This window comes from Phyllobates terribilis, unplaced genomic scaffold (genome assembly GCF_046119375.1).
Source record: "Phyllobates terribilis strain yellow unplaced genomic scaffold, ASM4611937v1 Scaffold_1__5_contigs__length_1240528914, whole genome shotgun sequence".
NCBI classification, from domain to species: Eukaryota; Metazoa; Chordata; class Amphibia; order Anura; family Dendrobatidae; genus Phyllobates; species Phyllobates terribilis.
In genome coordinates this window covers 215,106,950-215,133,238 of record NW_027362761.1, presented here as the reverse complement: position 1 = coordinate 215,133,238, position 26,289 = coordinate 215,106,950, and the positions used below count along the sequence as shown (strand labels likewise).

The 26,289-nt window shown below is 42.6% G+C and overlaps 1 protein-coding gene across 3 annotated transcripts in view; it reads right to left on the bottom strand.

Moving 5' to 3' along the window:
* HABP4 (hyaluronan binding protein 4) overlaps nucleotides 1–26,289 on the bottom strand; it is a 138,149-nt gene that overhangs the window by 40,554 nt on the left and 71,306 nt on the right. The window lies entirely within an intron of this gene.

The following is a 26,289-nucleotide window of genomic DNA, read 5'->3' as shown; positions in this document are numbered from 1 at the left end:
CTGTGATTCCCGACCCCTCGACTGCCTCCGGTCTGTGAAGGTCAGGGGTCATTGCTGAGATTTCAAACTGAGGCAGCAGGTCATTCACAAACTGGAGGCAGAAGGAGGAGCCAGAGAATCACAGACAGGAAGGAGAAGACCCAGTGCACCGTCCGGCCCCTGTGCACCAAAATCTAATTAGCCAAAAGCTTCAAATGGTGATTAAAGAAGAACCACAAAGTGGATTTATTCAGCAAAGTTATCAATGTAACCAGCGTTACAGCACCACTGCAGCCATGTCTTTTCTTTACATTACAAAATCACGCTGACTGATTCTCTAAGTCGTAATCCCACAATATTAAGTTGTAAGATCACACTATTTTAGTTAGAATTGTTAAAGTGTAACTGTTACTTTATCCAGCTTTTTCTACAATATATGCTTTCAATAGCAATGCTGTTTGGTGGAGATGGTTGTGGGGGGAGGCATAGCAGGTCCTCAGACCCCCACTGATCTTTAGTGAGCAGCTGCTGCACAGAGGGGTGTATGGGCTCAATAGTAAGTCTATGGTTCCTATGCACATCAGAGTGAATTTACAGATCTTTAGAGATTTCTTTTGAGCCTGTACACCTCTCATGCAGGCGCTACGAGAGGTCTTTAGACCCGGACCAATCCCCAATCAGCAACATAACCTAGTATACAGGTATATAACATATGCGGTCATGGCTGAAAGTGCCTGCACCCTTGAAATTGTTCCAAAAACAATAGCATTTCTCCCAGACGATTATTGCAATTACACAGGTTTATTTCCTTTGTATGTATTGGAACACAAAAAAAAAAAAAAAAAAAAAAAGGCAAATTGGACATTTCACACAAGACTCAAAAAAAATGAGCTGGACAAAATTGCCACCTTTCCAAAATTCTGGGTAAACAACTGTTTTAAGCATGTGATGCTCATTCAAACTCATCTGTGGCAAGTAACCGGTATGGGCAATATGAAAGTCATACCTGAAATGAGATAAAAGGGGAGAAGTTGACTCAATCTTTGCATTGTGTGTGCCACACTAAGCATGGAGAACAGAAAGAACAAGAGAATTGTCTGAGGACTTTAGAACCAAAATTATTGAACATAATTAACAATCTCAAGGTTACAAGTCCATTTCTAGAGATATTGATGTTCCTTTGTCCACACTGAGAAACAAACAAGTTTACAATCCATGCCACTGGCTAACCTCCCTGGATGTGGAAGGCAGAGAAAAATTGATGAAAGGTTGCAACACAGGATAGTCTGCTGGATGGTGGATAAGCAGCCCTGCAGGATCAGGGTGCATCAGTGTCAGCGCAAGTTATTTGTCAACATTTGAATAAAATGAAACGCTATGGCAGGAGACCCGGTAGGAGACCCAGGAGGACCCCACTGGTGACAAAGTTATACTGCAATTTGCCAAAATGTACGCAAGTAAGCCAAAATCCTTCTGTGGAAGCGTCTAGTGGATGAGACCAAGATCGAGCTTTTTGGTAAAGCACATCATTCTACTGAAAATGGAATGAGGCCTACAAAGAAAAGAACAGTACTTACAGTCAAATATGGTGGAGGTTGAAAGATGTTTGCTACCTCTGGTACTGGGTGCCTTGACTGTGTGCAAGGCATCATGAAATCTGAAGATTACCAAAGGATTTTGGGTCACAGTGCAGTGCCCAGTGTCAGAAAGCTGGGTTTGCGTCCTAGGTTATGGGACTTCCAGCAGGGCAATGACCCTAAACATGCTTCAAGAAGCACTCAGAAATGGATGGCAACAAAGCACTGGAGAGTTCTGAAGTGATCAGAAATGGGACCAGATTAGTGATGAGCGAGCATGCTCGTTAATCGAGATTTAAGAGAATGTTCTGGTGCTTTGAGTATCTTCCGCGTGCTCGAATGTTATGTTTGAGTCGCTGTGTGTGCATGATTTGCGACTGTGACATCTTTAACACATGTGAGGAATGCCTGTTAGTTTTAGCACATGTGAGGAATGCCTAACAGGCATTCCTCACATGTTTTAAAGATGTCAAACAGTCGCAAATCATGCACACACAGTGACTCAAACATACCATTCGAGCACGCCAAAAGGGTTAACAGAATACGCTCGCTCATCACTAGTCCAGATCTAAATCCCATTTAATACCTGTGGAGAGATCTTAAAATTACTGTTGGGAGAAGGCACCCTTCAAATATGAGAGACCTGGAGCAGTTTGCAAAAGAAGAGTGGTCCAAAATTCCAGTTGAGAGGTGCAAGAAGCTTCTTGATGGTTATAGGAAGCAATACATTGCAGTTATTTATTATGATGTACAATATAAAGTTATATTGTGGTAGCGTGTTAGCCAGAAAAATCAATGTAAAATACTTTTATACCTTTAATGGATTTTTTTTTTTTTTTTTTGTAATATTGCCTGAAGAAGGAACCTCTGTGCTCTGAAAGCTTGCATATATATATATTTTTTTTCTGGTTAGCCAATAAAAGGTATCACTCAGAGAATACTTTTGTCATTTTTGGGTGGGCATTAAAGTATTTACATCAGTTATTTATTACAAAGGGTGTGTAAACAAATATTAAGTTGAGGGTGCCAACAATTTAGTCCAGCCCATTTTTGGGGTTTTGCATGAAATTATGTCCAATTTGCCTGTGTTTTGGAACAACACAAAAAATAAAAGGAAGTAAACATGTGTATAACAAAACGTGTATTAACAATTTCAAGGGTGCCAACACTTTCAGCACTGACTGTCCAGACATATTTTGACAGTGACATATTTTGAAAGTTTTGGCATTTTAGCAGTTTACCAAAACATTCAAGATAAACTTCTATAATAAATATGGGCTTAAAGTGTAGACTCTCCACTTTTATTTAAGGGTATACAAATCCTAATTGGAGTAAGGGTTTAGGAATTACAGCACTTTAATATGTAGCTGCCTTTTTAAAGAAACAAAAAGTAACACCTTTGCCTGCATCCCTGCATGGCTTTTCATCCTCCACCATGCAGGGACAGAGACTTACTCACCACTCCAGGCTGTGCAGTTCGCTCCTTGTCCTCTGCTTGCTGTGTGCAGTGAGCTCCTGGTCCTCTGCTTGCTGTGCATGTTTCCTGGCTGCATGCTTCAGTCAGCCGCACGTGCACTTCCTGATTCTTAAAGACCGTGAGCGCATTCCTAATGTGCCCCCCAGCCTATTGCTGGGAGGCACTTGGTACTTAAAGCACCTTCACCTGTGGGGAGGTGCCTGAGCAACATTTGCATGTACGCGTAACTACAGAGTTGCCAGGTCCTTTCCCGTTTGCCACCTTGGGGCTGAATTCCCAGGCCTGAATCCTGAACCTGTATCTGTCCTTGTCTGAATTAGACACAAACAGGTTCAGTGATAGGTACTGGTACTGACAGGGAATATAGGAAAAGATTCAGACTTGGGACCAATCACTGAACCGGTTTGTGTCTGAACCAGTACCCATCTCTAATTGGTTACCTCTGTGCAATATTAGTGGTTTGTGTGTGCATTGTTGCTACTTCATTGTAAGTACCTTGTATGAATCTGGCTCTGTGTCTTGTATTACCCTGACCCTGTCTGTTCTAAGTGAACCTACTCCTGTTTGTCCTTTAGGAACCTGCAGCTCCCTGCCAGTCTGAAACTGCGGTCCAGTAATCCATTGCTTGAGACCCAGTTCTTCCTGAAGCTGTTCCTGCAATCCTGTGAGCTGAATACCCAGGCCCGAACCTTCCTGAAGCTGTTCCTGTCTGTCCAGTCTGAACTGGGTCCCACACCTGCCAGTCTGTATCCCTCCTTGAGGGTAAAGCAGCTGTTTGTCCAAGGTCTACCCTGGAGTAGCACCTGGATTGCCCCCCCACCCTCCGGCTCTCCTCGGTCCACAGCAGTGTGGGACCAAGATCCACGCTCAGTGTGAGCGTGGTAACAAAGTAATTGGACAATTATCTCAAAAGCTCTTTAATAGGCAGCATGGGCTATTCCCTTGTTAATCCATCATCAATTAAGCAGGTAAAAGGTCTGGAGCGGATTCCAGGTGTGGCATTTGCATATGGAGTTGTGAAACAACAACATGTGTTCAAGGGAGCTCTCAATGGAAGATAAATCCATCAGAGAGATAGTAGAAATGTTAGGAGTGGCCAAATAAACAGTTCGGTACATCCTGCTAAAAAAAAAAAAAAGGAGCACACTGGTGAGCATGGGAACTCAAAAAGGCCTGGATGTTCACAGAATCATTTCCATGATCAAGTAAACCCCTTCACAACATCCACCCAAGTAAAGAACTCTGCAGGAAGTAGGCGTTTCAGTATCCTAGTCTACCATAAAAAGAAGACTTCATGAGAGCAACTATAAAGTGTTCATCACAAGGTGCAAACCATTAATCAGCTTTAAAAATACAAAGGCCAGATTAGACTTTGCCAAAAGACATCTAAAGAAGCTAGCCTAGTTCTGGAAAAGCTTTGGACAGATTAAACCAACATCAATCTACACCAGAATCATAGGAAGAAGAAAGTATGGAGAAGACTTGGAACAGATCATGATCCAAAGCACACCACATCCTCTGTAAAACATGGTGGAGGCAGCATGATGGTAGGGGCATGATTGGCTTCTAATGGCACTGGGTTACTAGCGCTTATTGATGTGACGGAAGACAGAAGCAGCTGCATGAATTCTGAAGTGTACAGGGCTATACTTTCTGCTCAGATTCAATCAAATGCAGCAAGGTTGATTGTCCATCTGTACTGTGAAGCGCTGTCCAATGACCCAAAACATACAGAGAAAGCAACCCAGGAGTTTTGTTTTGTTTTCTTTTTAAGGCAAAGTAGTGGAATATTCTGCAGTGGCCAAATCAGTCACCAGATTCTCAACCCCATAAAGCATGCGTTTCGCATGCTTAAGACAAAACTTAGGGTAGAAAGACCAACAAGCAGTCAGTTGCAGTAAATGCCTGGCAAATCACCACAAAATGAGGAAACTCAGTGTTTGCTTGAAGTCTGGAAGCCATGGACATCACCAGTTATTGCCTGCAAAGGATTCTCTCCTATAAATAAAATGTTCATTTTTAATACTTTCTAAAGTTAATTTGGCCAATTACTTTTGTGCCCCTAAAATAAGGACACTTTGTAGAAAAATTGTTGCAATAAAAAGATAGCGCCATTTTCCGAGACCTGTAGTGTCTACACTTCAATTGCATCTCAGGTGTTTCATTTTAAAATCAAAATTTGTGGCATGCAGAGCTCAAATCATGAAGATTCAGCCACTGACCAAGTATTTCTGGACCCAAAAGTATTATATTATATATAATCAAAAAGTTACACTTTTGTGGCACCCTGCTGTGCACAGGGTGCATGGACGGACTTCTCTACAAGAGGCCCTCACTACATACAAACACCTCCACCCTTCCACCTCATACCACCAGAGGGAGCCCGTTAGGGATATATACATGGAGGGTGGAGCCAGGCAGTTCAGCCAGAAGTTAGTTGTTGGAGAGCGTGCTGACGCTGAGAGCAGCAAGGACGCAGCACGCTGGCTGCTGTGCTTAGGCGAGCCAAGGCCTACAACACGAGTTGAGTTCCGACGGCTCCGAGTGTGGCCGACGGCAAGAGGAGAGAGAGGAGTTGAGAAGGGGCAGAGGAGCATCATAGGCTCACCCCAGTATACAAACCGGACACCGGGTCCACGCCTACAGGGTCCCTTTATACCCAGTAGGGATCACCGGCATTCGAGGAGGACTACAAGTCCCTGGATGACCTGAAGCTAGACCCATTACAGGACCAGGAACCACAAGGCCCCAGCGTCCAGGGAGAGTAGTTGCCAACAGAAGGTCCTATTACCGAGCGACAGGTGAAGGAACAGCACGACAGAAGCTAGGCCCAGTTGCAGGCAGGCCAGGAGCATACACAGAGGGAGACACGGACCAGGATGCCTTATACCCGCTCACTGGGGAGAAGTCCTGAAGTGCACCCATCCTACTGAGTACCCTGGACCGTATCTGAAATCCGCACCAGTAAAGGTATTGAAGCGAATCCCCTGTCTCTGTCAATTACTCCTGCTGCGCCATCCCGCCTGCACTACAAGTCCCAGCATCACCACCCACCAAACTCCACACTGCCCCGGGGGCCCACTCCACCTGTGGGGAGCAGGAACACCTCAGCTGCCATCCCATCACCCCCCGGAGGTCTGCAACAGCGCTGGTAAACCTTACCAGGTACCACAGGTGGCGTCAAACTATTTTATTTTTCCTATCCAAGTTACAATCCCCCTTTTGGTTGACCGCCCTGGGCCATGGACAGGGCCAGCCACAGTGATATCCCCCCACCAGCATCCATAGGCCCAGCTGCCGAGTACCCCATCGCCCCGGGGGCGCGTCAACTTCAACTTCCTACTGCAAAGTATCACTTAAAATATCTAAATACAGTAATGAGTGATTAGCTGCAGAGGGCTCAAAAGCCTAAACCATGCCATCCACAACCGACAACAGCGGCAACAGGCGAGAATAGACAAGACAAAAGCAATCACAGCATCTAAGGGTTAGTGTACATGGGCAGATAATCGTTTAAAATGATGAACGGTGTGATTAATTCATGAGGTGCAAATAATATCAGACAAGTGTTTATACAGGACAAAAATCATGAATAAAATGGTTGAATAGTGATTGTCACATTGTAACATCCTGCACTGTGTTAACACAGACCGATGATCTTAGGTGTCTAACATTCAAATCCCATAAGGAATACTAATTTGAATACATGAATTCAAAAGTATTGTACAAACATTTCCACTGATCCTGTAGACAGAAAATCAAAATCAGCAAAGCGAAATTTTAAGATAATTACAAACATTCATTCCAATGCTCCAACTTCTACTCAAATATTGCCTATAGTCAACCCTATTTAGGACTTGAATTTCCACTTTGTCAAATCATAGAACGAGTGAACAATTCATTTGCATTACACAATTTTTAAAAATTGAATAAACATTTTTTTGCTCACCTAAACTAATTTTATGCACGATGAACAAGCGCTTTTAGGCACATCGTTCAGTCACTAAACCCAGTCACATTACCCAATTATCTTGACCGATGGGTCATTACATTGAAATCTGACAGATTTTCATCCAGTGAAAATGGGCCGAAACAGCGAAAATGAGGGAGGGGCTTATTACACCCATTAGGCATCCTATGTGCAAAGGTAGTACCGTTCAGCATGACATCAGCAGGGATATTACACTACAATACAGGGATACTGCAGTGCGTTACAAGAATGATCCGCTTTCTTAACCTCTTCCCTCCACAGCCAGTTTTCGTTGCTTTTTTTTCCCTCCCCTTCTTCCAAAAGCCATAACTTTTCTGTATTTTTCCAACCAAATAGCTGTAAAACTGCTCATTGTTTGTGGTACAAGTTGTAGTCTTGAATGACAGCATTCAATTTACTAAGCAATGTACTGAAAAACAATTCAAATCCAGGTGAAACTTTGAAAATGCAATTCCGCAGTCATTTTTAGTGTTTTGTTTTTATGGCGTACATTCCGTGGTAAAATGTACTTTGAGTTTGGTATTGCCATAATAACCCTGGCGAATCGTGATTCAATTTTTTTTTTTCTATATTTAATTGGGGGAAAAAAAAAATTGTCTTGTGTTGCCATTTTCCAAGACCCTTAACATTTTTGTTTTTCCATTGATTGAGCTGAGTGAGTTTTTGCATGGCGAGTTCACTGTTTTATTGATGCCATTTTTGACTACATACAGTGGGTATGGAAAGTATTCAGACCCCTTTAAATTTTTCACTCTGTCATTGCAGCCATTTGGTAAATTCTAAAAAGTTCATTTTTTATTCGCATTAATGTACACTCTGCACCCCATCTTGACTGAAAAAAACAGAAATGTAAAAATGTTTGCAAATTTATTAAAAAAGAAAAACTGAAATATCACATGGTCATAAGTATTCAGACCCTTTGCTCAGTATTGAGTATAAGCACCCTTTTGAGCTAGTACAGCCATGAGTCTTCTTGGGAATGATGCAACAAGTTTTTCACACCTGGATTTGGGGATCCTCTGCCATTCTTCCTTGCAGATCCTCTCCAGTTTCGTCAGGTTGGATGGTGAACGTTGGCGGACAGCCATTTCCAGGTCTCTCCAGAGATGCTCAATTGGGTTTAGATCATGGCTCTGTTTGGGCCAGTCAAGAATGGTCACAGAGTTGATCTGAAGCCACTCCTTGATATTTTAGCTGTGTGCTTAGGGTCATTGTCTTGTTAGAAGGTGAACCTTCGGCCAAGTCTGAGGTCCAGAGCACTCTGGAAGAAGTTTTCATCCATGGATCACTCCGTACTTGACCGCATTCATGTTTTCTTCAATTGCAACCAGTCGTCCTGTCCCTTCAACTGAAAAACACCCCCATAGCATGATGCTGCCACCACCATGTTTCACTGTTGGGATTGTATTGCGCAGGTGATGAGCAGTGCCTGGTTTTCTCCACACATACGGCTTAGAATTATCACCAAAAAGTTCTATCTTCATCTCATCAGACCAGAGAATCTTATTTCTCATAGTCTGGGAGTCCTTCATGTGTTTTTGAGCAAACTCTATGCGGGCTTTCATATGTCTTGCACTGAGGAGAGGTTTCCGTCGGGCCACTCTGCCATAAAGGCCCAACTGGTGGAGGGCTGCAGTGATAGTTGTTTTTTGTGGATCTTTCTCCCATCTCCCTACTGCATCTCTGGAGCTCAGCCACAGTGATCTTCGGATTCTTCTTTACCTATCTGGTGAGAGGTAAAGAAGCTGTGAGGTCTTATTATAGACAGGTGTGTGCCTTTCAAAATCAAGTCCTATCAGTTTAATTAAACATAGATGGATTCCAATGAAGGAGTAGAACCATCTCAAGGAGGATCAGAAGGAAATGGACAGCATGTGACTTAAATATGAGTGCCTGAGCAAAGGATCTGAATACTTCTGACCATGTGATATTTCAGTTTTTTCTTTAATAAATTTTCAAAAATTTCAACATTTGCTTTTTTTCAGTTAACTTGGGGTGCAGAGTGTACTTTAGTGAGAAAAAAAAAATGAACTTTTCAGAATTTAGCAAATGGCTGCAATGAAACTGAGTGAAAAATTTAAAGGGGTCTAAATACTTTCTGTACCCACTGTACAGCATATGTTAAAAAATAACCAAAAACATTTCTGGGACTTAATGTTTTTTGCTGCGATGTTTACCAAAACAGGTTAATTACTTTTACATATTGATAGATCAGACTTTTATGAACACTTCAAAACTACATAGGTGTATTCTTACATTTATTTGCAATGGGAAGAAAAAAAAAAGGTGATAAAAAAAAAAATTTAAAGTTGTGTATTTTTCACTTAGTTAGTCTCCTTAGGAGACCTGAATCTGTGTTCGTCCGATCGCTTATACCATTTACTGCAATAATATAATGCCGTATATAATCTAAATCTTAGAATCATAGAATGGTAGAGTTGGAAGGGACCTCCTGGGTCATCTGGTCCAACCCCCTGCTCAAAGCAGGATTCACTAAATCATCTCAGACAGATGTCTGTTCAGCCTCTGTTTGAAGACGTCCATTGAAGGGGAACTCACCACCTCTCGTGGCAGCCTGTTCCACTCATTGATCACCCGGTCAAAAATTTTTTCTAATATCTAATCTGTGTCTTCTCCAATTCGGTTTCATCCCATTGCTTCTAGTCTTTCCTTGTGCAAATGAGAATAAAGATGATCCTTCTACAATGTGACAGCCCTTGACATATTTGTAGACAGCTATTAAGTCTCCTCAATCTTTTTTGCAAGCTAAACATTCCCAAATCCTGTAACCGTTCCTCATAGGACATGGTTTGCAGACTGGTCACCATTCTGGTTGCTCTTCTCTGAACTTGCTCCAGTTTGTCAATGTCTTTTTTAAAATGTGGTGCCCAAAACTGAACACTGTATTCCGGATGAGGTCTGACCAAAGAGGAGTAAAGTGCGATAATGACTTCACGTGATCTGGACTGTATGCTTCTGTTAATACATCCCAGAATTGTATTTGTTTTTTTTGCTGCTGCATCACACTGTTGACTCATGTTCAGTCTATGATCTATTAGTATACCCAAGTCTTTTTCACATGTACTGTTGCTTAGCTCTATTCCTCCTATTCTATATATTCTTTTTCATTTTTATTGCCCAGATGTAGTACTTTGCATTTTTCCCTGTTAAAAAAACATTGTTAGTTGCTGCCCACAGCTCCAGTTTATTTAGGTCTTTTTGAATCCTCTCTCTCTCTTCTCTAGTATTAGCTATCCCTCCTAGCTTTGTGTCATCAGCAAATTTAATCAGTTTACCCTCAATTCCTTCATCTAAATCATTGATAAAGATGTTTAACAATACAGGACTCAGAACAGAGCCCTGTGGTACCCCAATGGAGACATTCATCCAACTGTATGTGAAGCCATTTACGATCACTCTTTGAGTCCCATCACTAAGCCAGTTATGAATACACCTAACAGTTGCCTTGTCCATTCCATACTTGGTCATTTTTTCAATAAGGATGGTGTGAGATACTTTGTCAAATGCTTTGCTAAAGTCAAGATATAATATATCTACAGCATTTCCCTGATCCACCTAGTCAGTGATTCTGTCATAGAAGGAAATTAAAGTTAGTCTGACATGGTTTGTTAGTTACAAACCCATGCGGACTCTCGTTAATCACTTCATTCTTATCCAGGTACTTACATACATGTTGTTTAATAATTTGTTCAAAGATCTTTCCTGGTATAGAAGTCAGACTCACCGGCCTATAGTTCCCTGGGTCCACCTTCTTCCCCTTTTTGAAGATAGGAACAACATTTGCTCTTCTCCAGTCTTCTGGGACTTCTCCTGTTCTCCAAGAATTTTCAAAGATTATGGAGAGTGGTTCTAAAATTTCTTCTACGATCTCCTTCAGTACTTTGGGGTGTAATTCATCTGGACCTGGAGACTTGGAGCTCATTTATGTTAGCTAAATATTCCCTCACAAACTTTGCTTACAGATAAAGGAATAGAAGAATCCAGGTTAATAGGACAGTGAAGATCAGTTGATGTTACATTTTCTAAGAGAAAATTGATGCAAAAGAGGAATTAAAAAGTTCAGCCTTCTCAACATCCTCTAACCATTTCACCATTTTCATCCTGTAAAAATCCTATAGCATCTTTGACTTTTCTTTTACTTTTGACATACCCCCCAAAATCCTTTTTTATTGTTTTTGACATCTCTTGCAAGCCTTAATTCATTGTCAGCTTTAGCTAACCGGATACGTGCCCTGCAGGTTCTGAAGACTGCATTATAATCTTTAGATACACCTCCCTCTTTCCATTTTATAAACATTTCTTTCTTTTTTAGCATGTGTTTAAGTTCTGTGTTCATCCATCCTGGTTTCCTTAAATGCTTCCCATTTTTCCTACTTTTTTGGGATGTTAACGATTGTGCTTTGTGAATCTAATTTTTAAAAATTTCCCATCCTTCCTGGACATTTTGGTCCTTAAGGACATCCAGCCATTGGATCCCTCCTATTCTCTTTCTGAGTCGCTTAAAATCTGCCTTTATAAAATCTAACCTTGAAGTTTGAGTCTTCACATGTCTTCCTCCTCTAGTTATCCAAAATTCTATAATAGCATGATCGCTGCCTCCTAGGGTCCCAGCCACTTTTACCTCCTCAACCATTTCCTCCCTGTTTATAAGGATTAGATCCAAAAGTAGCAGATCCCCTTGTTTTCTCCCCTACCTTTTGGAAGATAAAGTTGTCAGTAAAGTTGTCAGCAAGAGGATAAGAATTTGCTTGACCTGTTAGTTTTACTTGAGAGAGATTCCCAACAAAATGTCTGGATAGTTGAAATCTCCTATGACCACTACGTCATATTTTTTGGAGAACTTGGTCACTTGATACATAAAGAGTTCATCCATATCTTCAGGTTGCCCAGGTGGCCTGTAGTAAATGCCTACAATGGTGTCCTTTCCGTTGTGCTCTCCTTGTATTCTTACCAAAACAGTTTCCACAGAACTCCCAGTCTCTGAAGCTTCAATCTCTGTGCAGATATACGCTTTTCTAACATACAATGCGACACCTCCTCCTCGTTTATCAAGTCTATTTCTTGCAAATAAGTTGTATCCTTTTAACCTTGTATTCCAATCATGTGTATCGTCCCACCAAGTTTCAGCGATTCCAATGACATTTCTTTTCCTGCATTAGTTCCAATTCTCCTTGTTTGTTTCCCATGCTTTGTGCATTTGTATAAAAACATTTTAGTTTGTGATTGGTTTCTCTTCCTCCCATATTTTTTATTTTGATTTTTTTGTCTTTGTTCTTTCTTTCCACTTCCAATAGCAGAGATCTCAATAGGATTTGTCAGCTGTATAGCTTTTTCTGGCCTTTTGCTTCCCTTCCCACATTGTTCTAGTTTAAAGCTCTCCTGATGAGTGTAGCAAGGCGACTTCCAAATACACGGTTTCCAGTCTTGGCAAGACTTTAGCAAGTAGTCCACCATAGGTAATTCATTCCGTGATCCAGAAATCCAAATCCTTGTTGACGGCACCATCGACGAAGCCAGTTGTTCACCTGTAGAATCTTATTCTACCCCATTGTTCCATGGCCATCCACTGGGAGGATGGATGAGAAGACCACCTGCACTCCCAATTCTTTCACTTTCTTGCCTAAGTTTTCAAAGTCACTGCAGATGGTTTCCAGGTCCTTTCTTGCGGTGTCATTTGTCCCCACATGTATTAGCAGGAATGGGTAGTGATCTGTAGGTCTGAAGAGTCTTGATATCCTGTCAGACACATCTTTAATTTTTGCTCCTGGAAGACAGCACATTTCTCTTGAGGTTATGTCTGGTCTGCAGATAGCGGCCTCTGTTCCTCTTAACAGGGAATCCCCCATGACCACCACTCTCTGTTTTTTCTTCACAACATTTTTCTTTCTCCATCCAGGAGGATTCTGAGGGCTTACAAGGTTATTCATTGTGGGCAAAGTCTTATCTTTCTGTATTTCTTCATCTTTCTCCTGCGTGAGAGCCTGGTACTGGTTCCTGAGCAGTATGGGTGCTGACTGCCTCTCCATGCTCCTGCTTCTCAGAGTTACATGCTTCCATTCCTCTGTTTTGTCAGGTGCAGTTTGAATTTCTTCTCTTTCTGTATCATGAAGAGATAATTCTGCTCTGTCTAAGAACTCTTCACCTTCCTTAATGATTTTCAAGGTAGTTAACCTCTCTTCTAGATTTCGCAACTTTTCCTCCAACAGGGACACAAGCTTGCATTTCTGGCATGTGAAGTTTGGCTTTTCCACTGGCAAGTCTGTGAACATGTAGCAGGATATGCAGCTCACCAAATGGCTCCTGGACTCTTCCATGTTCTTCTTGTTAATGCGTTATGAAAACAATGAAAAACTCTCCAAAATTCGCACGCCTACCAGTGCACGGTTTACCGATGTCCTCCTTTCAGCTCCAACGGGCAAAATCCAGTGTTCTTTGAGCTCGCGGAGAATTTTCACTTATCCCAAAATGCAGTGGGAATATACAAATTATCTCCTCAGGACTCCTCCCCTGGTTTTCATCTTGGTCTCCCTTGAAGCTAAGCATATACCGTATTTTTCGGACTAGAAGACGCACCGGACCATTAGACGCACCTAGGTTTTAGAGGAGGAAAATAAAAAAATAAAAATGTAAGCAAAAAAATGTGGTCATGATGCACTTTTAAGGGGGAGGGGGTCTTCTACTGACACTGGTATAGGGGTAATGTCCCCCAATTCTGATAATATCACACATCCTGGTATAAAAGGAAGGGGGGGCGGAATATATATATATATGTGGTCCCCTCATCCCTATCCTGGTGTGCATGGCACCCCTCATCACCATCAGGCTCCACATTAAAAAAAAAAAATAAACACTCATACTCGCCTCTCCTCTCCTCCAGCGCTGCGTCCTGTCTGCCTGCACTGATCTCTCCATGTGAGCCGCGAATGATGTCACTGCCATGCGTGGCTCACATGGAGAGATCAGCTGCCAGAAGTCACTCCTCCCCACGCCGGGTCTGTGTGCGCAGGGAGCAGCGACTTCTCTCCTTCATAGCCGGTACACAGCGGAGCCGCGCTGCGGCTGCTGCTGCCGGCTATCTCCTGTGCCCGCTCATTAAAGGGCATGAATATTCACCCCCTCCCCACGCCCATAGGCATGGAGAGAGGTTGAATATTCATGCCCTTTAACAGCAGGCACAGGAGATAGCCGGCGGCAGCAGCAGCAGCGTGGCTACACTGTATACCGCTATTAAGGAGCATGAATATTCAGTGCACCCCACGCCTCATGGGCGTGGGGGAGCAGTGAATATTCATTTTCTTTAGCAGCGGGGACAGTGTAGGCAGCAGCAGGCAGCTGCTGCCTCCTGTGCCCCGCTCCTCCACCGATACTGCTCCCCCCACACCCCACATATACACCCATATACAACATTTGGACTATAAGATGCACCCCCCATTTTCCTCCAAAATTTTGGAGGAAAAAAGTGCGTCTTATGGTCCGAAAAATACGGTAGATAAGCTTCAAAAGAAGGGCCAAGATACAGGTAATCCATTGCATCACAGGGCGCCTATGAAAGCCAGAAAGTGTGCGAAGCGGCGAACACTCCATTTCATTGCAGCCATCAGATGTTTAAAGCGCACCTGCTCAGTAAACTACATACACTGTCAGGTGGGAAACACTACACTGATTAAAAGGATACCTTGGTTGATGAAATCAGTCCCGTGGTTCTTATGTAATCATTACTTTCAGTTTGGAGATAATCATATGCTTGTGCTTCGGGGTGGTCTGTAGGGGGCTCTATCTGGCGCTCTGTTTACTTATTCATCTATATGCCCTTATTACAGCTCACCGCCTTCACTGAACTGCCTCCTATTTTACATAATGCAGCTAGTAGTGCAGGGCTAGGTAAAATAGGAGGCAGATCAGTGAAGGCACAGTGAACTGTTGCGTGTGGAGAGCGCTCAGCTCCTTAAACCCCTACAGACGCGATAACCCCTGCAATCACATACACAAATGTGATATTGCATTGAGGGATTAAACAGATTCAAGTCATCTAAAAGGGATAACAAAATTAGTGTTGTCAGCTGCCATACTGAACCAATCCCAAGGGCAGTAAACATTTTTAAAGGGGTTATTACATGAATACATCACCGGAACCACCATTATATTTTAATGTACTATCACCAGATCCAAGAATTGAGTATTTGAGAAAGATTAAGATTTTAGAGAATTTCCACTAGAAAAAAAACTTAAATTTAAAAAAATAAATAAAAAAAATGTATGTATGTATACACCGTACAGACCAAAAGTTTGGACACACCTTCTCATTTAAAGAAATTTCTGTATTTTCATGACACTGAAAATTGTACATTCACACTGAAGGCATCAAAACTATGAATTAACACATGTGGAATTATATACTTAACAAAAAAGTGTGAAACAATTGAAAATATGTCTTATATTCTAGGTTCTTCAAAGTAGCCACCTTTTGCTTTGATGACTGCTTTGCACACTCTTGGCATTCTCTTGATGAGCTTCAAGAGGTAGTCACCAGAAATGGTCTTCCAACAATCTTGAAGGAGTTCCCAGAGATGCTTAGAACTTGTTGGCCCTTTTGCCTTCACTCTGCAGTCCAGCTCACCCCAAACCATCACGATTGGGTTCAGGTCTGGTGACTGTGGAGGCCAGGTCATCTGGCGTAGCACCCCATCACTCTCCTTCTTGGTCAAATAGCCCTTACACAGCCTGGAGGTGTGTTTGGGGTCATTGTCCTGTTGAAAAATAAATGATGGTCCAACTAAAGCGCAAACCGGATGGAATAGCATGCTGCTGCAAGATGCTGTGGTAGCTATGCTGGTTCAGTATGCCTTCAATTTTGAATAAATGCCCAAGAGTGTCACCAGCAAAGCACCCCCACACCATCACACCTCCTCCTCCTCCATGCTTCACGGTGGGAACCAGACATGTAGAATCCATCCGTTCACCTTTTCTGCGTCACACAAAGACACGGTGGTTGGAACCAAAGATCTCAAATTTGGACTCATCAGACCAAAGCACAGATTTCCACTGGTCTAATGTCCATTCCTTGTGTTCTTTAGTCCAAACAAGTCTCTTCTGCTTGTTGCCTGTCCTTAGCAGTGGTTTCCTAGCAGCTATTTTACCATGAAGGCCTGCTGCACAACTTCTCCTCTTAACAGTTCTTGAAGAGATGTGTCTGCTGCTAGAACTCTGTGTGGCATTGACCTGGTCTCTAATCTGAGCTACTGTTAACCTTCGATTTCTGAGGCTGGTGACTCGGATAAACTTATCCTCAGAAGCAGAGGTGACTCTTGGTCTTCCTTTCCTGGGGGGGTCCTCATGTGAGCCAGTTTCTTTGTTGCACTTGATGGTTTTTGCAACTACACTTGGGGACACTTTCAAAGTTTGCCCAATTTTTTTGCACTGATTGACCTTCATTTCTTAAAGTAATGATGGCCACTCATTTTTCTTTACTTAGAATTTGTATTATGGCAAGAAAAAAGCAGCTACAATTTTCATAGTCATAAAAATACAGAAAAAAAATCTTCAAATGAGAAGGTGTGTCCAAACTTTTGGTCTGTACGGTATACATACACATTATGGATTGCTACATGTGTATAAGATCAGAACCACCGTCAGCACATTAGGGCGGCACCAGAGCCACCACTAGTACCTCATCATTGCCCCTCTGCATATTGTCCCCACTGCCCTCTTTCACAATCTGTCAATTTCTCTATAATGCCCTCTATTGCCATATACCCTATAATGTGTTCCATTGCCCCTTTATGGGCCCTTACAATGAATTCAAATACATATGAATATAGGAAGGGAGTGGAGTCTCCCAGACAGGTGCATGGGCCCACATCAATTGGTGTTGTCCTAAAGAGAATAATGAGAAAACAACTGGGTGTTACCATTCACCTAGCAAAAAGGAGAATCCCTACAATAGTCACTACTTGGATAGCTTCACTGCAGGGGCACACCCTTGACTGTTAAGACTTGGTTGTTTATTCTTCCTAGAAAACTATGAATTAATTGACACCGGAATAGCACAATGCAGAGCAATAAGAAAAAATGCTGCTCGATTATAAGTAGTATTAAATAGTCACTGTTTACACAAATGTAGCATACATTGACAGTTCAAGCAAAAATATATTACAAAGTTTCTTACCAGAGAAATATGCTTATTTCTTTACTTATTAAAATACACACAAAAAGGAGTGGGGGACAGCAGAGAGAGAACCAAAGTAAAAAAATGAATCAAACAAAAGACCGCAATACTATCCGTTTAACAGCTTCTCTCACCCCAGAGCTGGATTCTCAGCTACATTACCAAGTACTGCTGTATAATGCCCTCCATGCTGCTGCTACTTTTGAACTTGTGCTACATATACATGAAAGAGTACCTAGATGTGACTCCTGCTCTATGTGGAAGACATAGCTAGTCATTCCACACTAGTTCAGGGAGAAATGAAAATAAGAAACCATGCAGAAGGGAAAACTGGTGAAAAGTGGAGCATACAAGCCAAAGTAGCCAGAATAGTTCTATGTACATAGCCAGCTTATGTTGAACAGTCACTAGAAAGGTCTGGTTAAACCCTTAGCGATTGTCGCTAGCATTAATTTATAAAGGTTCTCAATATGGAGCCCACCATTTCTAGACGTGGTGGAGGGGGGAATAGGGCAAAAACACCACAACGGCAATAAATGCAGATTGATTGCCATGGCACTTGCAGGGGGGTCTTTTGAAAGTCCTCAATGTTTTAACCGTCATTGTATCATTTCTAATAAGCCCAGCCGATGAGGTTCATAGGGGTCCAGTAATGTTAAAATATTTCGTCATTTTGTAGCAGTTTAAAAAAAAAAAAAAAAAAAAAAAAAAAAACACACAACAACACACACACCACACACCTGTTCATGACTTGTCTGCAACTTGGCGTTTTTAATTTACAACAAAAATGTTTGCATTATACGTACTGATAATCCGGTTTTCTTTTGACAACATGACAGCACTTGCATGAGTGACTCAGTTTTCAGTGGAGATACAGAGGCTAAAAGCCCCTGCCCTTTCCCCAGTGTTTTCTAAATAAATTAGGCACCAGGAAATGCTTAACAAAAAGGAGGATTTAACCCTCCGTCAGGGGCAATATGTTTCATAACGAGTTTAGGGGCATTGCGCCCGTCAGGCACAGGCTAGAAAATTGGCTATATTTTCCTTTTTTTAAAATTTCAATGCTCTAAAAGTGATCAGTTACCTTAATAGGAATGTAATAAATGGCTTCTCAGGTTTCACACAGCCTTTAAAGTTAGGAAGGTACTGAGAGGAGGGTGTTTCCCAGACAAACCACTGAAAATAGAGAAATGAAACTAAGTGAGCTGCGCCTGTCAGATCAGTTGCCCCTGACGGACGGTTAATGTTTGGAATGTAAGGCATAACACAGGGAGGGAACATACAGTAATATAGTGCTGAAGAGCACCGAATTACCAGTAAGTAAAATTCAAAACTTTACATAGCGCAACTTGCATATAAAAAAAAAAAAAAAATGTTTCTGGTATTTTTCAAGGGAGGGATAACCGCATTTGGCTGTGAAGTCCTGCATGCCAAATCTTGGCCTGAGGAAACGTACAGCTATATTTGAAAAAGATGTGGGTACAACCATGTTGCTGATCTGCAGATTAGCTCAATGGACACTGAAGACCTCTCAGGCCAGGACACAGTCACAGCTCTGGCAGAATGTGCCTTATATTGTGTAGGCGCCATCAGAGTTTGTAATTTATAGGATTTACAGAGTGCTAAAATTGCCAATGTAGAAATAGAGGCTTTGGACACTTTCAGACCACAATTCAGGCCCTGGAACTGGAGGTGGAGATTATTTGATTTTCTCCATGACTGACACCTAAAGGCAAGTAGTAAATTTAATTTAATTTTCCAATTATAATCTCAACTGGTCACAATAAGTTGCAAGGTAGATATCCTACGACCTGTGGAACCAAAACACCAATTTGGGCAAGGAGGATGGATTTAGCTTCTTGATTTAATGACCATTCCAAAAGGTACCATGCGCTTGAGACTTAAGTCCGCAAAGGTATTTTCGCTACCTTTTAAAGTAACTGTGGTTAGGGAAAGAAGATGATTTTTGAACTTTGTTCCACCTTGGCGTTTCAGAACGGCTACTGCAGTTGTATTGTCTGAATACAGCTAAACATGACAATTGGCTAACTGGTCCTGCAATTTTCTGAGGGCCTCCCATACTGCTCTTAGTCCTTTGCAGTTTGAGAAATTACTTTATAAGCTTGGTGCCACTGGCTATGAAGAAACTAGTTCATGTCTTGGTTTTCCCACTTCCAAGCACTTGCATCTGTAGTGCGACACACTGATCAGGATTCCACTGCACTCTTTGCTTCAGGTGGCTTGGCTTTAAGCCACCAGTCTAGAGATTTCCTTACTCTTGGTGGCAGTCTCATCTTTGGAATGGCTTCAGAGGACACTAGATACAAAACTGCAAAACTTGAGATCGAAGAGGGCGGCAATGGAATTGGGACCAGGCTAATGTTGGGACACATGCAGTCATAGTCGCCAGGTTTGACATTTTTGAAGGAAAAAAAGTCTGCTACATCAAAGGTAATTTTTTATTCTTGAAAGTGATGTCTTTTTTTTATTCGTTCTATAAGACTGCTTCATCAAGTCCAGAAAAGTTCCTTAAAATACTTTCCTGTGAGAAGGACCTAAAAGTTGGACTTTTCTACATTTTTAGATCCAGAACATGTCCATGGGACCTCTCGATATCTTTTCGAAGGATAGTATGAAAAACTTTGCCAACATGAGGTAGTCATTAGGTATCACATGATATTTATGTCCTGCAACCTTAGAAACTATACCACTTGTGCCATCACCTTCGTCAAGAGTCTTGGAACTGGGTAAAAATAAAAAGGGTAGGAGCCACAAATTGAAACGGTCAGATCTTTTCTTCAATAAGTGTGAATCTTCGATATTTCTGTAGTAGGTTGTTCATCCAGTACCACATTTGTGCATGACTTACATAGCAGACTTGTACAAGAAAGCCCCCTACATTGAAGCAAATGGCACAATTCTTAACTTTAGGCTTTGCCTTTTGCACAGAAAATCTTTCACTCTGCAACTAAAATATACAAAACACTATCTATCTACCGCCGCACTAGGAATTTTTTTCCCCTCTCTCATTTGAGTAACATGAAGTTGATAAGGTTTTCTTTTCAAATATAAACCCTTAACCATTGATATACATTATATTAAAGATTCCATAAAAAGAGGGGCACCCCTTTGTGACCGAGCAGTAGCTACTACTTCAGTCTTAAGACCGCTAGCAATATGCTTCTGAATCACACACTTGCTATGATGCCAGATTCAGTAAGTGAGATCCTGTATCAGGCTCAAACAAAAGCATCTGTCACCACATAGTAGGAGGTCTCACTTCTGGCACCTTTGCATGTTACGGTTAAATGAAAACCTACGGAGCCAAGGGTAAACCAAACTTGAGTGCTTATTGGTTTGAAGAATATTAGGAGATTTGTATTTAGGTGTGGCCTAAGAATATTAACACCCTTTATCAAGGTGTGCAGAATTATTTAGGCCGCTTGTTTTCCTTCAGGCAAAACAGGCCAGGCCAGAGAATAGGTTAAACTGACTCTGAAAAGTCAAAAACGTAAAATCTTACAGGAGGGACGCAGTACTCTTGAAATTACTAAGATTGGGATATTGATATCACAGAACCATCAAAAGTTTGTTGCAAAAAGTCAACAGGGATGCATAAAAACGTGTAGAGAAAAAAAAAAAATGCACATTAGGTGCAAAAGATTGCTTCACGTTTGTTTTGTTTCAATCAGGAACCCATTATCCTTCAGTGCTGTCATTCCAACACTGCAACCTTCTTGGAGTGCCCAGAAGTATAAAAGGTATTAAGTACTCAGAGACCTAACCAAGATAAGGGAGGCTGAAACCTGACGACCACTGAACAAGACGAAGAAGGTGAAGTTTCAAGACTGCGCCAAAAAAACATCAGAAGACAGATTTATAATAGGTTTTATGGACTGATTAAATGAGTGGCTCTTGAAGGACCAGATTAATGAGCCTGTGTCTGGATCAGTTACGGGCACAAACCTCCATTTTGACTTAGACACCAAGAAGATGGAGGTGGAGTACGGCTATGGTCAAGTGTTAAAGATGAGCTAGTTGGAACTTTTCAGGTGCCGATTTTCAATTTAGACAGAGGGATTCTTGCAGATTGAATACTGTGAAGCAGAGCTCAGTTTCAGGGCACCCTTCCTGTTAAGTTTAACCTCTGCAATAGGCCAAATCTGTAGGTTTCCTGAGAGATGCTATCCTGGAGTATCTCAAAAATAACCTTATAATCCATTGGATATTCCTAGGACTAAGGGAGCAGTGTATGCCAGAAACTAGTATGGTTTTATCCTGACAGATCCTCCTGTTTTTAAATTAATCTCTAATAAAAAGATTGATTTTATGGATGGAAGTGCCAGAAAGACATAGTTACTTACCGGTAATGGGATTTCTCTGAGCCCATGACAGCACCACGGAGAGAGGGGAACAGTAGACCTACAGGTAATAAAGGCGGAACCTCTCCCCGCATCAGTTGTTTACAAAGGAGGAGAAGACCTCCAGGTTATTACAACAATAAATATCATCATGCTGATCAGGAACACCCTGTGACTAATACAAAAACAACAAATAAGTGTGCTCACCACACGTGCAGGGAGGGAAATACAGGTGCTGTCATGGGCTCAGAGAAATCCCGTTACCGGTAAGCAACCAAGTCTTTCTCCCTCCCCCATGACAACACCACAGAGATAATTGCAGAGAATTGTACACTAGGGAGGGACCACCGCTCCAGAACCCTTCTCCCAAAGGTGAGATCAGAGAAAGAGGCTAAATCCAGACAGTAATGATTGTAAAAGGTAGAGGGGGGGGGGGGAAGACCATGTTGCCACTTTACATATTTGCTCTATGGAGACATCAGATCTTTCTGCCCAGGAGGTTGACACTGCTCTAGTTAAGTGAGCTCTTATTCCTTCTGGAGCAGCTTCCCCACTTGGAGTATGCCAGAGAGATTGCATCCGTTATGAATCTTGCCAGTGTGCCCCTTGAAGCCTTTAGTCCTTTTTGGAGGACCCTGAAAACATACAAAAAGAGTACTATCCTTTCTACACTCTAGTGGCCGATAGATAATGTAATAAAAACCTCCTTACGTCTAGCTTATGGAGGTCTTCTTCCCCCTTTATTCTTGGGATTAGAGCAATAAGATGGCAAAATAACTTCCTGGGACTTATGGAACCATGAAGCCACCTTGGGCAGATAGAGTTATCCTTAAGCCAGACCCAGCCTATCCTCCAAGATCTGCGTAAAAGGAGGACCAGCAGGCAGGGCCTGGATGTCGCTGACCCTACGGGCTGAAGTCAATGCCACCAGCAATGCAGTTTCGAGAGTTAAACTCTTAAGAGATGAGTTGTCTAAAGGTTCAAATGGAGGTTTTATTAAGGCCAAGAGGACTAAATTTAAATCCCAAGGTGGTAATCTCTGACTAATGATGGGTCTAGATCTAGCGGAGGCCTATAATAAATAATAAATAGCTACCCAGCGATTTCCAGCTAAATCATAATTGTAGAGTGCCCCCAATGCAGCAATTTGGACCTTCAGGGTGCTTGTGGCCAAACCCTACTCTAAACCCCTTTTGGAGAAACTTTAAAGATGGCGAGGATATGAATCTCTCCTTTAAGCTTGGCCCCAGAAGTGGAAAGGAATTTTCTCCAGGTTTTCCCATAGGCTCTAGTGGTGACAGGTTTCCTACTCTGGAGTAGTGTAGAGACAAGATTTTGGGAAAAAGCCCTATCCCTCAGGAGTGCCCTTTCAAATTCCAGACAGTCAGTTGCAGATTTGATACCTGAGGATGACACATTGGACCCTGGGAAAGAAGATCTGGAATCTCCGGGAGCACCCAAGGGAAAACTGAGGGAAAGGCATAAGCTAAACTGTGATCCAACGGAATCATGAAAGCATCCTGAGCACAAGGGTCCACCCTTCCCCCCGGGGTCTATTGAGCAAAACAGATCTACTTTTGTGTTCTGACTGCTAGCGAAAAGATTCATTATGGGAAGACACCACAATTCTGTAATTTGGTGAAAGATTGACTGATGCAGAACCCAATCGCCCTGTTTTAACTGGGTTGCTTAAAAAGTCTGCTTTCTGATTCTCTATTCCCCTTATGTGGAGTGCTGTAAGAGACCTGAGGTTTTCCTCTGGTATCTGAAAAAAGAGATCTGCTATCTCCATCACAAGGACGGGAACGGGTTCTTCCTTGGTAGTTCAGATACGCTACCACCTCTCGGTTGTCTGAGAAAACCCTCACTTGATGGTCCTGGGAGGAGGTCTAGAAATTCTATGAAGCGAATTTTACTGCTAGTAGTTCCTTCATGTTTGAGGATACCAACTTTAGCTCCTCTGACCAGACCCCCTGAGCTATTTTGTCCCCCTAAAGTGCCCTCCAACCTCTGGGACTTGCATCCATAGTGAGTTCAAGTAACCCTGTTCACCCACAGAACACCTCTGGACAACTTGGCTATCTCCAACCACCAACCTAGAGAATGGCATTGCAGGATAAAGTTAGCTGCCTTTCTAAATGCCCTCCTAGGGAAATTTCTGCATCCAAAACTTCCCACTGCAAACCCCTGGTGTGGATTTGGGCCCACTGAACTGCCGGTACGCAGGAGGTCATGGAGCCTAGAAGAGACATGGCCTTCTTCAGAGTCAGAGGGAGGATCTATTGCTCTGCACATCTGGCTCATAATCTTTAGTTTTTTTTCTCCTCCGGAAGGCAACATTCCTGTTTGAGTCCAGTAGGAGACCCAAGAACGCCTGCACTCTTTTTGGCTCGGTTCATGATTTTTTTAGTTTTAAAAGCCAACCTAACTGTACTAAGGACTTTATGACTTGCCTCAGCTGTTCTTTGCACTGCTGTATGGAGTTGCCCACTATCAAGAAGTCGTCCAGGTATGGGACAATCAGGATGTCCCGTTCCCTCAGCTGTGCCATTACCTCTTACACCAACTTGGTAATTACCTGTGGAGCAACAGCGAGACCCCAAACCGTAGAGCAGTGTACCGATAAATGCTTGATTCTCCCTTGTATAGAGACTGCTACTCTGAGGAACTTCTGAAAGTCATTGTGTATGGGGACATGATAAGCGTCTCAAGTCCAGAACGGTCATAAAACAAATCTGGAAACAAGATTTTTATAGCTGTTTTTATTGTCTCAATCTTGAAAGTTGGAAACTTTAATGACTTGTTCAGTTTTTTTAAGTTTATAATAGTCCTGATGGATCCGTCTGGTTTCTTCACCAGGAACAATGGAGAGTAGAATCCTTTTTTTCTTTCCAGGAAGGACACTTCTTGTAGGACTGCTTTGTCTACCAGACCTAACACCTCCTGTTCTAGGGCTATCTGCTCCTTTACTGAGGACAGCAGGGGAGTCACTGAAATTTTGTTTGGGGACAGTTGTGAAATGTAATTTCAGGCCTGATTTTATCAGGCCCAGAATCCAGGCACTGCTGGAAATCTTTTACCAGGCAGGAAGAAAGAACCTTCCTCCCACCTGGGGAAAAACCTCATTGGGAGGGTTTTTTAATATTGGAGGGACGACTGAACATGAAACCTCTGTTCTTCCTCCTCTTATCTTCCCACTTATCCTGGTCTTTAGGGGGCTTCCTACAGATATACAAAAAGTCCTCTCGGATTAGGAAATTTGAGGGAACGGAGAAGGTGGGAAAACGTTTCTAATTATTCCCTGCTTTATCCAGAATATCAGTATACATAGAACGGCCTTGTATATGCAAAGAAAACACCAAGGTTACTTACCGATAGCCGGTTTTTCCTGAGCCCATGACAGCACACCTGGAGAGAGGGATCCGCCCCACCAAGGACAGGAAACCGTCTGAAATAAAAGGGCGGTACCTCTCCCTCGCTTCAGTTGTTTACAGAGCATTGAGAGGACCTCCCAAAGAGGTTAGGCATATAACCAACACCTACAATCAATACAGTGCACACCAGGGTGTGAGAAACAGAAAAAATAGGGAGGGAAAACTACGGGTGCCGTCATGGGCTCAGGAAAAAACAGCTACCGGTAAGTAACCTTGGTGTTTTCCCCTCACCCATGACAGCACACCTGGAGAGAATTTTGGAGAATTATGAGCACCCTAGGGAGGGACCACCGCCTGAAGTACCCTTCTCCCAAAGGTAAGGTCAGAGGAGGACAGATCCAACAGATAGTGTTTAAAGAAGGTGGATGGTGTAGCCCAAGTAGCAGCTCTACATATCTGATCGATTGAGAAGTCTGCCCTTTCCGCCCAGGAGGTTGCGACGGCTCTGGTGGAATGAGCCCTGACATTGTCCGGGGCCGGAACTCCTGTGGACGTATATGCTAGACAAATGGCCTCCCTAAGCCACCTAGAAATGGTACCCTTGGACACCCCGTGACCTTTTCTATTCCCCTGAAAGGCCAGGAACAAGGAATGGTCCTTCCTCCATACACTAATCATGTTAATGTACTGTAGTAGTGATCTTCTAACATCTAGGTTATGGAATCTAACTTCCCCTGGGTTTTTAGGATTGCTGCAAAACGAGGGAAGCACAATCTCCTGGTTACAGTGAAATCTAGATACCACTTTGGGAAGGTATGCTGGATTTGGACGCAAGGTGACCCTATCAGCATAAATTTGTGTGTAGGGAGGATTAACCGAAAGGGCCTGCAGGTCACCCACCCTACGAGCAGACGTTAAGGCCACTAAGAGGATGATTTTAAGGGTGAGGATCTTTGGAGAGACATCCTGTAGGGGTTCGAACGGGTCACTGGTAAGTGCGTTCAAGACCAAATTCAGGTCCCAGGAAGGAACTCTTAGGGACCGAACCGGTCTGGCTCTGGCACAGGACTTTATAAACCTCGAAACCCACCTGTTCCCCGCCAAGTTACAATTATAGAGCACCCCCAATGCCGACACCTGAACTTTAAGAGTCCCCGTGGCTAGACCTAGGTCGCGCCCCTTTTGCAGAAACTCCAGGATTCCCCTGATTGGAGGCTTGTCTGATAATGAGGTATCTATAAATTCTAGGAATTTACTCCAGACGCTTATAAATTTTAGTCGTTATTGGTTTCCTACTACCCAGCAAGGTAGAGACTAACCCTGGTGAAAACCCCTTGCTACTTA